This window comes from Pristiophorus japonicus, unplaced genomic scaffold, assembly GCF_044704955.1.
Source record: "Pristiophorus japonicus isolate sPriJap1 unplaced genomic scaffold, sPriJap1.hap1 HAP1_SCAFFOLD_296, whole genome shotgun sequence".
NCBI classification, from domain to species: domain Eukaryota; kingdom Metazoa; phylum Chordata; class Chondrichthyes; family Pristiophoridae; genus Pristiophorus; species Pristiophorus japonicus.
In genome coordinates this window covers 513418-527700 of record NW_027252735.1, presented here as the reverse complement: position 1 = coordinate 527700, position 14283 = coordinate 513418, and the positions used below count along the sequence as shown (strand labels likewise).

General features: G+C 47.9%; 2 non-coding genes across 2 annotated transcripts; one reads left to right on the top strand and one right to left on the bottom strand.

The window, feature by feature from the left end:
• Positions 1-162: 162 nt before the first annotated feature.
• trnak-cuu (transfer RNA lysine (anticodon CUU)) lies at positions 163-235 on the bottom strand. Its single transcript has one exon. It is a non-coding gene; the product is annotated as a tRNA-Lys (tRNA).
• A 6740-nt stretch (positions 236-6975) lies between these two features.
• On the top strand, positions 6976-7047 carry trnaw-cca (transfer RNA tryptophan (anticodon CCA)). Its single transcript has one exon. It is a non-coding gene; the product is annotated as a tRNA-Trp (tRNA).
• The last annotated feature ends 7236 nt before the right edge of the window (positions 7048-14283 follow it).

Sequence of the window (14283 nt, the reverse complement as noted above, 5' to 3'; positions counted from 1 at the left end):
AACAGTAAGGACGGCCGAGCGGTCTGAGGCGCTGCTTTCATTATTTGATTAAATTATCAATTCTCCCTCAGTTCGCATTTTTATCATTGTGCAAAAGAAGATCATGGGTTCATTAATGATATTGACCCGCGAAAGCAATATAAAAGTTTAATGAAAAGTAATCGCCCAACGTGGGGCTCGAACCCACGACCCTGAGATTAAGAGTCTCATGCTCTACCGACTGAGCTAGCCGGGCTTCTCATCAGCTATCCTGTCAATCCCCTTCAGAATATTGTCTGTTTCAATGAGATCACCTCTCATTCTTCTAAACTCCGGAGAGTATCGGCCCATTCTACACAATCTCTCACCATAGGACAGTCCTCTCATCCCAAGAATCAATCTGGTGAACCTCCGTTGTACCACCTCCCAGGCAAGTGTATCCTTCCTCAGATAAGGAGACCAAAACTGTGCACAGTACTCCAGGTGTGGTCTCACCAGGCCCCTGTACATTTGGAGCAAGACTTCCTTACTCTTGTACTATGGGCGATATATTAGGTACTATGGGCCGAATAACCTGTTTTTCTGCTGATTCTACAGTTGTATAAAAAGTTATTAAAATCCGACAGTCACTCGGCAAACATATTTGTATTTCCTTCAGTGTGCAACGCATGTGGCTGGATTAATGATGATTAAAACAATTATTCAGTGTCTCACAGACTTGAAATATATTTGTCAGCTTGCTCTGTAAAAATGCTTTCCCTGACCAGGAATCAAACCCAGACCACGGCAGTGAGAACACCAAATCCTAACCACTAGACTACCAGGGAACACTATTTGCAGCCTCTGTGATAGCTTTAAATATAGTCAGCTTACAATCACAGCTGAGAATTGTGTGGTGACATGGCGTGTAACTGGATTTGCTGGGAGCAGCGTGGAGGCCCCGACCTGCGTGAGAACACCAGCGGCAGGTCGGGGCCATAAAAGGAGCGGTGAGCGGCGGCCTGGGAGCAGCGTGGTGGTGTACCACGGCAAGGTACAGCGCGAGCTGGTGCAGGAGGGCGACGGCAGCGAAGAGTGATGTCATCAAAGTCCAGGTCGGTGATTGGAGCGTGGGCAGGTACAGCAGGAGCAGCGAGAGACTGTGGAGGGATGTGATCGGGGTCCAGGGGCTGCGTGAGTTCAGGGCCAGGGGCCCAGGGGCAGCACGGGCCCAGCCCACACTGCGATATGTGTGGGCACTGGGTCCGTGCAGCAGAGCTGGTCTCCAGTCGTCTTGGATAACCCTTGCCACTGGACCAAGACCTCGCTCTGTCAAGCCCGTGTGATGGCTGGGGTGCAACGGCCACCACACGTTAAAAAAATCCACGCACAGGTATCTTCCACCCTTCAACATGCAGTTCGGGACCTGGAATATTAGGTCCATCATTGAAACACCTGTGAACTCATCCTTTTTTGGCGTGGAAGCAAGTCATCCTCGCTTCGAGGGACTGCCTATGATGATGATGAACTGGATTTGCTGCAGTCCGCGGGCAGCAGGTGATGAAAGCGGGAGTGAGAGGGTGAGTGACAGGTGGGCACTGCTTCTGATGCTGTCTGACCCACGGTGGGAGTGGCCGGGGATTTTAAAGCCCTTTCATTGCACCAATGCAGGGTAAATAAAACTGTGTTTCAGGAACCTTCATGTATACAAACATGGGCACTCTGCACTGTAGACCTCGTGGTGTAACGGTAGTGTGTCTGACTCCAGATCAGAAGGCTGCGTGTTTATATCACGTCGGGGTCACTGTACTTTTCCATATTGTTCTTCCGGAATTGAGATTTTCTTTGCTGTATCACAATTTACTTTCCCATCTTTGTATCATCAGCAAACTTGGCTCCATTACACTCGGTTCCTATATCCCTGGGATAGGGGAGGGAAGACACACCGGAGAAGTGTGAGCTTGTGGACCGGAGAAGTTGCAGCTGCTGGAGCTGTGCGTTTTATCGGGGAGGGACGGGGGGAGAGCCCGCCGAGCGACCGGAGAAGCTGAGAAGCTGCTGTGCTTTTCATCGGGTTTGACACTGTTTAAAAATGGCAGAGTGCCAAGTTTTCTCTCCCTACTGCCCATGTGCGAAGGTGCCGGCAGTGTTTTCGGTGCAGGCATTTGGCTCCGCCCCCCACTTCACCATCGACACCACGCCAGGACTCCGGGGACTGTACACAGCGGCCAGGATGGGGAGAGTTTTTCCCCGCGCCGTTTCCAGCGCGCAAAGTCGGTGCGCTTGAGGTCAGTGCGCCGACAAAACTGCTTGGGGAAAATCTAGCCCTTGAAGAGTAAGGAGTACACTGAAGGAAATACAAATATGTTTGCCGAGCAACTGTCAAATTTTAATAACTTTTTATACAACCATCGAATCAGCAAAAAACAGGGCACTCGGCCCATAGTACCTAATATATAGCCCACAGTACAAGAGTAAGGAAGTCTTGTTACAATTGTACAGGGCCCTGGTGAGACCACACCTGGAGTACTGCACACAGTTTTGGTCTCCTTATTTGAGGAAGGAAATAATTGCCTGGGAGGTGGTACAACAGAGGTTCACCAGATTGATTCCTGGGATGAGAGGACTGTCTTAAGGAGAGAGATTGTGTAGAATGGGCCGATACTCTCCGGAGTTTAGAAGAATGAGAAGTGATCTCATTGAAACACACAATATTCTGAAGGGGATTGACAGGGTAGATGCTGAGAGGTTGTTTCCCCCGGGCTGGAGTGTCTCGAACCAGGGGCCACAGTCTCAGGTTAAGGGGTCGGCCATTTAAGACAGAGATGAGGAGGAATTTCTTCACTCAGAGGGTTATGAATCTGTGGAATTTTCTGCCCCACAGGCCTGTGGATGCTGAGTCTCTGAATATATTCAAGGCTGCGTTAGATAGATTTTTGGAGTCTCGGGGAATCAAGGGATCGAGAGATCACTGGAGTTTGAAAGAATGAGAGGGGATCTTATGGAAACATATAAAATTCTGACGGGACTGGACAGGTCCCGATGTTGGGGAAGTCCAGAACCAGGGGTCGGAGTCTAAGGGATAGCCATTTAGGACTGAGATGAGGAGAAACTTCTTCACTCAGAGAGTTGTTAACCTGTGGAATTCTCTGCCGCAGAGTTGTTGATGCCAGTTTGTTCGATATATTCAAGAGGGAGTTAGATGTGGCCCTTATAGCTAAAGGGATCAAGGGGTATGGAGAGAAAGCAGGAAAGGGGTACTGAGCTGAATGATCATCCATGATCTTATTGAATGGTGGTGCAGGCTCGAAGGGCCGAATGGCCTACTCCTGCACCTATTTTCTATGTTTCGATGTTTCTCAGTCCTGCTACTGCTTCTTTAATAATGGATTCCAACATTTGCCCAACCACAAATGTTAGGCTAACTGGTCTATAGTTTTCTGATTTTTGTCTGCCTCCTTTTTTAAATAGGGGCATTACATTTGCAGTTTTCCAATCTGCTGGGTCCTCCCCAGAATCCAGCGAGTGCATGTCCACAGATCCCTGAAAGTAGCAGGCCAGGTAGATAAGGTGGTTGAGAAGAAATATGGAATGCTTGCCTTTATTAGCCGAGGCACAGAATACAAGAGATGGGGTCGGTGGGGCAGGTTAGGTCACAGCTAGAGTACTGCTTGCAGTTCTGGTCGCCATATTACAGGAAGGACATGATTGCACTGAAGATGGTGCAGAGGAGATTTACAAGGATGTTGCTGGGAGTGGAGAATCTTAGCCATGAGGACAGATTGGATAGGCTGGATTTGGTTTCCATGGAACAGAGCCTGAGGGGAGATCTCATTGAGGTGTATAAAATTATGAGGTTCCGAGATATAGTGGATAAAAAGGACCTATTTCCCTTAGCAGAGGGGTCAACAACAAGGAGGCATAAATTTAAAGTAATTGGTCGAAAGTTTAGAGGAGATATTTCTTCACGCAGAGGGTTGTCGGGGTCTGGAACTCACTGCCTGAAAGGGTGGTAGAGGCAGAAACCCTCACCACATTTAAAAAGTGCTTAGATGTGCACCTGAAGTGTCGTAACCTGCAGGGTTTTGGACCTCGAGATGGAAAGTGGGATTAGGCTGGATAGCCTCGAGTTGGTCGGTGCGGACACGATGGACCGAAATGGCCTCCTTCCGTGCTGTAAACTTCTTTGATTCGATGAACTCGTTTGCAAAGAGTTGAGGTGATTTGGGCACATCTTTCGTCACATGACAACATTTCAAAGGCAACTCAACGGCTGTAAAGCGCTTTGGGTCGTCATGAGTTCCTGCAGAAATGCAAGTCCTTCTTTGCAAAAGTTCGATGCAAACTCAAGGCTAGTCTGGGATTTGAAATCAGGATCTTTCTGCAAATTTCAAGTAACAACCACGAAGCAAGAATCATATCCCGAGACCAACAAACCACCTGCTCAGAAAATGTGGAGATAAGATGTAACCATTATTGAAGCATTTTTAGTGTGTGTTGCTGTTCTTGATCGGCGGAGCACATGAGACGGAATCAGTGACTTTGCCTTTTCGACATGCCTTCTGAAGCGCCGCACTCCTGCAGTCAATGAGCTGTTGGGACGTTAATGTATCCATCATCATCATCATCATAGGCGGTCCCTCGAAACGAGGATGACTTGATTCCATGCCGAAAAAGGATGAGTTCACAAGTGTTTCAATGAAGGACCCGAACTACATCCCGAAGGGTGGAAGATGCCTGTGCGTGGATTTTTTTAACGTGTGGTGGCCGTTGCACCCCAGCCATCACACGGGCTTGACAGAGCGAGGTCTTGGTCCAGTGGAAAGGGTTATCCAAGACGACTGGAGACCAGCTCTGCTGCACGGACCCAGTGCACACACATATCGCAGTGTGAGCTGGCCCGTGCTAACCCTGGGCCCCTGGCCCTGAACTCATGCCTCCCCTGGGCCCCGATCACGTCCCTCTACAGTCTCTCGCCGCTCCTTTGCCCCGATCTCGCCGCTCCTGCTGTACCTGCCCACGCTCCAATCACCGACCTGGACCTTGATGACATCACTCTTCGCTGCCGCCACCCTCCTGCACCAGCTCGCACTGCTCCCTGGAGTAGTCTCCCGGGACCTCCAAGCTGCTCCCAGGGCCGCTCGCCGTTCCTTTTATGGCCCCGACCTGCCGCTGGTGTTCTCCCGTTAGTATATCCAGGCTGTGGGTGGCCACCCCGAGCGCAGCAGAGGGGTTTCTGCATTAGTTCTGGGTGGGGGCAGTATCTTTCCCCTTCTCTCTTCCTCTTGTCTTTATCCCTGTGCTTTTATTTCTCTATTTATTCCCCCTGTCTCAGTTTCTAGCGTTTAAAAGGGAACAAAAGATGAAATGGGTGTCACTGTGGAACAATTTCTCTCACTCAAAGTTAGACGCACTACCGTTGTGCCATGAGGTCTCGGTAGCTAGCCGTTGATATTCAGGTTCATATATAAATATATATAAATATATCTATATGTATCATAACCGTTCCCTGGTGGTCGCAGGGTTAAGATCCGACGCACTAAACTGGTTTCAATTCTCGATCAATTCATCGCATAAAAATAATTGAGGTCTGTGAGACGATTAATAATTGCTGTAATCACCATGAATACCAATACTTTCTGCGATAGACCGAGCTTACAGACTATCTGGCTTCTCCTGCCCTTTGCCAGGCACGTGTTCCGGGTTTAATTTAGTAAACTGGGCGAGTTCGCTGATCGTGGGGAGACGGTAGGAGCCTCTGTGGCCCCACTGTGAGGATGTGGAAGTGAACACGGTGGCTGGGTGATCCGTGACATTTCTGTAAAGAGCAGCGGAGAAGAAGGATTGAGAACTTTCAGTGTGGGACAGAAGTTGTTTAAGGTGAGCCAACACATTCCCGATCAGCACAGAGGGAGCTCACTGGTCAGCTCCCCTCTGTTGGGGCTGTTGTGCCAGAGGTTTCTGTAGTGTAGTGGTTATCACATTTGCTTTATACGAGAAAAGTACCTGGTTTGATTCTGGGTAGAAACATGATGTTTAAACTTGCTATAAGGGAACAATCGGAGGAGAGTTTAGTCTCCTGGAAAATGCTGTCTGACCTGCTGAGATTTCCAGCATTTGCTGTCGTTATTTGCTATTTATTCTCCTGGTAAAAGGGCTCCCTTATTCCTGAATTGCTCTTTATTTAACCAATAAATAGATAACTTTCAGTGAGAGAAAACGGATCCACCAGGGACCTTTCGCATGTGAGGCCAACGTGATATCCGCCACACTGCAGTCCATCAAAGGGCGAGAAACCACTGAATATAAAGGATGAGCTCACAAATATCAGGGGCAGTGCAGTCTGGTCAACGTCAATCCTTTCTTATTCAGCAGAGGCATGAACGGGAGTCAGATGCCACAAAGTTTAATTAAAGATACAAATACAAGTAACACTTCCAAATCTTTTCACTGTAAAATTCTTTCACTTTATTTGAAATCCTACTGCATTGAATCTGAAAATGATCACCATGGGATTTTATCTTCACTACTGATTCTATTTTCTCTGCACGGAAGGAATAACCGGTGCTGTTAAATTTGACAAAAGTTGCCCCGGATTCCTGGTGACATCGGCAATACAGTGTGTAAAATGGGTTAACATGCAGAAGAACATAAGAACAAAAGAAATAGGAGCAGGAGTCGGTCATACGCCCCTTGAGCCTGCTCCGCCATTGAATACGATCATGGCCGATGCGATCATGGACTCAGGTCCACTTCCCTGCCCGCTCCGCAAAGCACAGGACAAATGATTGAAGTATCGACTGTCCCTCAGTTAGCATTTCTTTCATTGTGCAAAAGAAGGTGAGGGGTTAATGAATGATGCTTTTCCATGAACGCAACACAAAAGTTTAAGAAAAAAACATCCGGTGACTGGCAGGTGAGCGCTGCTTCTGACACCAGGTGGGAATGGGCGGAGATTTTAAAGCCCCTTGTATTGTGAAAGCTTCATATAGAGGAACATCTCAAACACATTGCGTAGGCCTCGTGGCGCAACGGTAGCGTGTCTGACTCCAGATCAGAAGGTTGCGTGTTCAAATCACGTCGGGGTCACTTCTTTCAGAATTAATATTTTCTTTGCTGTTTGGCAATAGCCAGACCCTTGTTCCAAGGTCTGTCTCACTGTTTCCCCGGTGTCAGGCAGAGATACGCCTGCTGCCCTCATTTAATTCATGTGACAGGACACACAAGTTCCAAATCAACTTGCAGGTGGCCACACACACCGCCGAGTGGTCTGAGGTGCTGTGATTAGATCGCAGTTTTCTCTGGAGGTGTGGGTTTGAATCCAACTTCTGACATTTATTATTTTTAATCATTAAGCGAAACTCATTGTTTGATACCACGATCAACTCCTTAAAACTGGGATTCAGCAGTTCACCTGCTCGCTTAACATCTCCGTCTGACCTGGTGCTGAAAGTGGAGATGTTTCCGCAGTGTCGCGGTTACCACGTTCGCCTCACACGCGAAAGCTTTTTCCCAACCACAGATGTTAGACTAACTGGTCTATAGTTTCCTGCTTTTTGTCTGCCTCCTTTTCTAAATAGGGGCGTTATATTTGCAGTTTTCCAATCAGCTGGGTCCTCACAGAATCCAGGGAGTGCATGTCCACAGATCCCTGAAAGTAGCAGGCCAGGTAGATAAGGTGGTTAAGAAGGAATATGGAATGCTTGCCTTTATTAGCCGAGGCATAGATTACAAGAGATGGGGTGGGGATTTATACTTGTACTGTATAAAACACTGGTTAGGCCACAGCTGGAGTACTGCGTGCAGTTCTGTTCGCCGTATTGCAGGAAGTACGTGATTGCACTGAAGAGGGCACAGAGGAGACTTACGAGGATGTTGCCGGGAGTGGAGAATCTTATCGATGAGGACAGATTCGATAGGCTGGGTTTGTTTTCCCTGGAACAGAGGAGGCTGAGGGGAGACCTCACTGAGGTGTATAAAATTATGAGGGGCCTAGATATAGTGGATAGAAAGGGCCTATTTCACTTAGCAGAGGGGTCAACAACCAGGAGGCACAAATTTAAAGTAATTGGTAGAAAGTTTAGAGAAGAAATTTCTTCACGCAGAGGGTGGTGGGGGTCTGGAACTCACTGCCTGAAAAGGTGGTAGAGGCAGAAACCCTCACCACATTTAAAAAGTGCTTGGATGTGCACCTGAAGTGCTGTAACCTGCAGGGTTATGGACCTCGAGCTGGAAAGTGGGATTAGGCTGGATAGTCTCTTGTTGGCCGGTGTGGACACGATGGACCGAAATGGCCTCCTTCTGTGCTGTAAACTTCTATGATTCTATGAACTCCTTCGTAAAGAGTTGAGGTTCGTGTGGGGTGATTTGGGCACATCTTTCCTCACATGGCAACACTTCAAAGGTAACTCCATGGCTGTAAAGACCTTTGGGGCGTCATGAGTTCCTGACAGGCACTGCAGAAATGCAACTCCTTCTTTGCAAAAGTTTGACGCAAATTCAAAATCTGCAGCAAATTGAGGGCTCATGTGGGATTTGAACCGAGAAACTCTCGCAAATTTCAAGTAAGAACCTCAAAGCTACAATCATACTCATAAACCAACCAGCCAACTGTTTAGCAAATGTGGATATAAGGTGTAACCATTATTGAAGCATTTCTCGTGTGTTTTGCTATTCTTGATCGGAGGAGCACATGAGACTGAATCAGTGACTTTGCCTTTTCGACATGCCTTCTGAAGCGCCGCACGGTCCCACTCCTGCAGTCAATGAGCTGTTGGGACGTTAATGTATCCATCATCATCATCATCATAGGCGGTCCCACGAAACGAGGATGACTTGCTTCCACGCCGAAAAAGGATGAGTTCACAGGTGTTTCAATGAAGGACCCGAACTACATCCCGAAGGGTGGAAGATGCCTGTGCGTGGATTTTTTTAATGTGTGGTGGCCGTTGCATCACAGCAATCACACGGGCTTGACAGAGCGAGGTCTTGGTCCAGTGGCAAGGGTTAACCAAGACGACTGGAGACCAGCTCTGCTGCACGGACCCAGTGCACACACATATCGCAGTGTGGGCTGGCCCGTGCTGCCCCTGGGCCCCTGGCCCCGAACTCATGCCTCCCCTGGGCCCCGATCACATCCATCCACAGTCTCTCGCCGCTCCTTCGCCCCGATCTCGCCGCTCCTGCTGTATCTGCCCACGCTCCAATCACCGACCTGGACCTTGATGACGTCACACTTCGCTGCCGCCGCCCTCCTGCACCGGCTCGCGCTGCTCCCTGGAGTAGTCTCCCGGGACCTCCAAGCTGCTCCCAGGGCCGCTCGCCGTTCCTTTTATGGCCCCGACCTGCCGCTGGTGTTCTCCCGTTAGTGTATCCAGGCTGTGGGTGGCCACCCCGAGCGCAGCAGAGGGGTTTCTGCATTAGTTCTGGGTGGGGACAGTATCTTTCCCCTTCTCTCTTCCTCTTGTCTCTATCCCTGTGCTTTTATTTCTCTATTTATTCCCCCTGTCTCAGTTTCTAGTGTTTAAAAGGGAACAAAAGATGAAATGGGTGTCTCTGTGGAACAACTTCTCTCACTTAAAGTTAGATGCACTACCGTTGCACCATGAGGTCTAGGCAGCTAGCCGTTGATATTCAGGTTCATATATAAATATATATAAATATATCTACATGTATCATACCTGTTCCCTGGTGGTCGAGGGGTTAAGATCCGGTGAACTAATCTGGTTTCGACCTTCGATCAGTTCGTTGCATTAAAATAATTGAGGACTGTGAGACGATTAATAATTGCTGTAATCACCATGAATACCAATACTTTCTGTGATAGACCGAGCTTACAGACTATCTGGCTTCTCCTGCCCTTTGCCGGGCACGTGTTCGGGGTTTAATTTAGTAAACTGGGCGAGTTCGCTGATCGCGGGGAGACGGTAGGAGTCTCTGTGACCCCACTGTGAGGATGTGGAAGTGAACACGGTGGCTGGGTGATCCGTGACATTTCTGTAAAGGGCAGTGGAGGAGAAGGATTGAGAACTTTCAGTGTGGGACAGAAGTTGTTTAAGGTGAGCCAACACATTCCCGATCAGCGCAGAGGGAGCTCACTGGTCAGCTCCCCTTTGTTGGGGCTGTTGTGCCAGAGGTTTCTGTAGTACAGCGATTATCACGTTTTCTTTACATGTGACAGGTCCCTGGTTCAATCCTGGCCACGAACTTTATGTTTAAACTTGCTATAGAGGAACAATCAGAGGCGAGTTTATTCTCCTGGCAAATGCTGCCTGACCTGCTGAGATTTCCAGCATTTGCTGTTTTTATTTTCTATTTATTCTCCTGGCAAAAGGGCTCCCTTATTCCTTCATTGCTCTTTATTTCACTTCAATAAATAGATAACTTTCAGTGAGAGAAAACGGATCCACCGGGGATCTTTCGCGTGTGAGGCCAACGTGATATCCGCTACAATGCAACCAATCAAAGGGTGAGAAACGACTGAATATAAAGGATGAACTCACAAATATCACGGGCAGTGCAGTCTGGTCAACGTCAGACCCTCCTTTCTTATTCAGCAGTGGCATGAACGGGAGTCAGACGCCACAAACTTTAATTAAAGACATAAATACAAGTAACACTTCCAAATCTTTTCACTGTAAAATTCTTTCACTTTATTTGAAATCCTACTGCATTGAATCTGAAAATGAGCACCGTGGGCTTTTATCCTCACAACTGATTCTATTTTCTGTGCATGGTAGGATTAACCGGTGCTGTTAAATTTGACAAAAGTTGCCCCAGATTCCTGGTGTTATCGGCAATGAAGGTTTTGAACCAGACTCCTAAAATACAGTGTGTAAAATGGGTTAATATGCATAAGAACATAAGAACATAAGAAATAGGTGCAGGAGTCGGCCATACGCCCCTCGAGCCTGCTCCGCCATTTAATACGATCATGGCCGATGCGATCATGGACTCAGGTCCACTTCCCTGCCTGCTCCCCAAAGCACAGGACAAATGATTGAAGTATCCGACTGTCCCTCAGTTAGCATTTCTTTCATTGTGCAAAAGAAAGTGAGGGGTTAATTAATGATGCTTTCCCATGAAAGCAACACAAATGTTTCAGAGAAAAACATACGGTGACTGGCAGGTGAGCGTTGCTTCTGACACCTGGTGGGAATGGGCGGGGATTTTAAAGCCGCTTGTATTGTGAAACCTTCATATAGACGAACATCCCAGGCTCCTTATGTAGGCATCGTGGCGTGTCTGACTCCAGATCAGAAGGTTATGTGTTCAAATCACGTTGGGGTCACTGTATTTTTGGAAATTGTTCTTCCAGAATTAATATTTTCTTTGCTGTTTGGCAATAACCAGACCCTTGCTCCAAGGTCTGTCTCACTGTTTCCCCGGTGTCAGGCAGAGATACGCCTGCTGCCCTCATTTATTTCATGTGACAGGACACAACAGTTCAAAATCAACCTGCAGGTGGCCACACCCAGCACTGAATAGTCAGGATGTCCGAGCGGTCTCAGGTGCTGTGTTCTGTTCGCAGTCTCCTCTGGAGGTGTGGATTTGAATCTGACATTTCTTACTTTTAATCATTTCGTGAAACTCATTGTTTGACACCACGACTAACTCCTAAAAACTGGGATTCAGCAGTTCACCTGCTCGCTTCACATTTCCGTCTGACCTGGTGCTGAAAGTGGAGATGTTTCCGCAGTGTAGCGGTTCCCATCTTTGCCTCACAAGTGAAAGCTCACTGGGCGGGAATGTTTTCTGTAGCTTTCTCCTCATGCATGCTCAGGGGCGAGTTTGTTCTCCTGTGAAAGATCATAAGATCATAAGTATGGAAGGATTAGGGGCCGGAGTCAGCCATTCGGCCCCACAAGCCTGGTCCACTATTGAAGAAGATCCTCGCAGTTCCTCGACAGCAAGTTTAAACATCTGGTTATGTTCCTAACATCATTTGAACCGCAGTGTTTCCGTAGCGTCGTTGTTATCACGTTCGCTTCACACGCGAAAGGATCCCGGGCGGAACGTGATATTTGAGACTATTTTTGCCGTGAAATAAATTGAACAAAAGTCGCCCCAGATTCCTTGTCACATGAGCAATAAACATTTTAAACCAGTCTCCTAAATACAGAGTGTTATGTCTTGAATAAAGAATCTGACCAGATACTGCAAACTGAAAGTAAGGTGTGACCGTCGTCCTTTATTACAAGTCTCCAGTGTGCCTCTCCAACCTGTGACCCTCCTGATGGATTGTGGGATCCCTTGGGACTCCAGTGGATGAGCCCTCTGATGGTTAAACAAGGTATTTACAGGTTTACATATGTAACAACACTCCCCCCGCACCGCTCCCCCCAGCCTCCCCAAAGTCAGTAGTGTAACTATTTACAATTTGAGTCAATCTGTGGCCTTCCTTTCCCTGTCTGATCGTCTCGGTGCAAATGCTGGTTTTGGTGAGTCATTTGTTGGGCCCTCACTGGCCTGCTGGGCGTGGTGAGTCCTGCTGGGCTGCTGCGGGTGATGGGTTCTGCTTCGTGGTCAACCGCTGGGTTGATTGCCACTTGTGTGTGTGTTGGAGGAGCGAAAAAGGTAGAGTCTATTGTGGGTTGTTCTGGATAGTCCATGAATCTGAGTTTGGTTTGGTCCAAGTGTTTCTTGCAGGTGAGTCCATATGAAAGTTTGACCAGGAACACCCTACTCCCCTCTTTGGCCACGACAGTGCCGGGAAGCCACTTGGGACCTTGTCCATAGTTCAACATAAATACAAGATCATTAATCTCGATTTCGTGTGACACATTTACTTGATCATGACATGTATTCTCTTGAAGCCGCCTGCTCTCTATCTCTTTGTATCGATCAGGGTGAACTAACGAGAGCCTTGTCTTAAGTGTCCTTTTTTTGAGCAGTTCCGCGGAGGGAACCCCAGTGAGCGAGTGGGGTCTTGTGCGGTAACTAAGCAGGACTCGGGATAGGTGACTCTGCAGTGAGCCCTCAGTTACCCTCTTCAAGCTCTGCTTGATTGCTGCACTGCTCTCTCTGTCTGACCATTGGATGTTGGTTTAAACGGGGCAGATGTGACATTTTGATCCCATTGCGTGTCATGAACTCTTTGAACTCAGCACTGGTGAAGCACAGCCCATTGTCACTGACAAGAATGTTAGGCAGGCCGTGCATGGCAAACATGATCCTCAAGCTTTCAATGGTGGCAGCGGACATCATCTCACATTCAATCCACTTGGAGTACGCATCTACAACCACAAGGAACATTTTACCCAAGAATGGGCCTGCATAGTCGATGTGTACCCTAGACCACGGTTTGGTGGGCCAAGACCAAAAACTTAGCAGCGCCTCCCTGGGTACATTGCTTAACTGCGAACATGTATTACATCTGTGAACGCAGGACTCTAAATCCGCATTGATACCGGGTCACCACATGTGGGATCTGGCTATCGCTTTCGTCATTACAATGCCTGGGTGGGTACTGTGGAGATCACTAATGAAAGTGTCCCTGCCCTTTTTTGGCACCACTACTTGATACAGTCTGCCTGTATGGACATTTTATCTCTGCGCCGCTGGTACGGCTTTATTTCTTCCTGCATCTCTAACGGAACACTAGACCAACTCCCGTGGAGCACACCGTTTTTTACTAAGGACAATGAGGGATCTGGGCTCATCTAGGTTCTAAACTGTCGGGCGGTAACAGGTGATTGCTCACTCTCGAATGCTTCCATTACCAGAACTAAATCTGGGGGCTGTGCCATCTCCACCCCTGTGGTGGGCAATGGCAGCCTACTGAGAGCATCGGCACAGTTTTCTGTGCCTGGTCTGTGGCGGATGGCGTAGTTGTATGCGGACAATGTGGGCGCCCATCTCTGGATGCGGGCCGATGCATCTGTATTTATCCCCTTACTTTCAGAAAAGAGGGAAATAAGTGGCTTATGGCCAGTTTCCAATTCAAATTTGAGCCCAAACAGATATTGATGCATTTTTTTTACTCCATAAACACATGCTAACATTTCTTTTTTGATCATGCTGTAGGCCCTCTCAGCCTTAGACAGACTCCTGGATGTATAAGTAACCAGTTGCAATTTCCCAGATTCATGAGCTTGATGCAATACACACTCAACATCGTATGACGACGCATCACATGTTAGCACGAAAGGCTTACATGCATCATACAGCACAAGCAATTTGGTTGAGTATAACAGTTTTCTAGCTTTTACAACGGCATTTTCTTGGCTTTTACCCCATACCCATTCGTTTTCTTTATGCAGTAAAGCGTGCAGTGGTTCGAACAGGGTTCTGAGACCCGGTAAGAAGTTACGAAAGTCGTTCAGG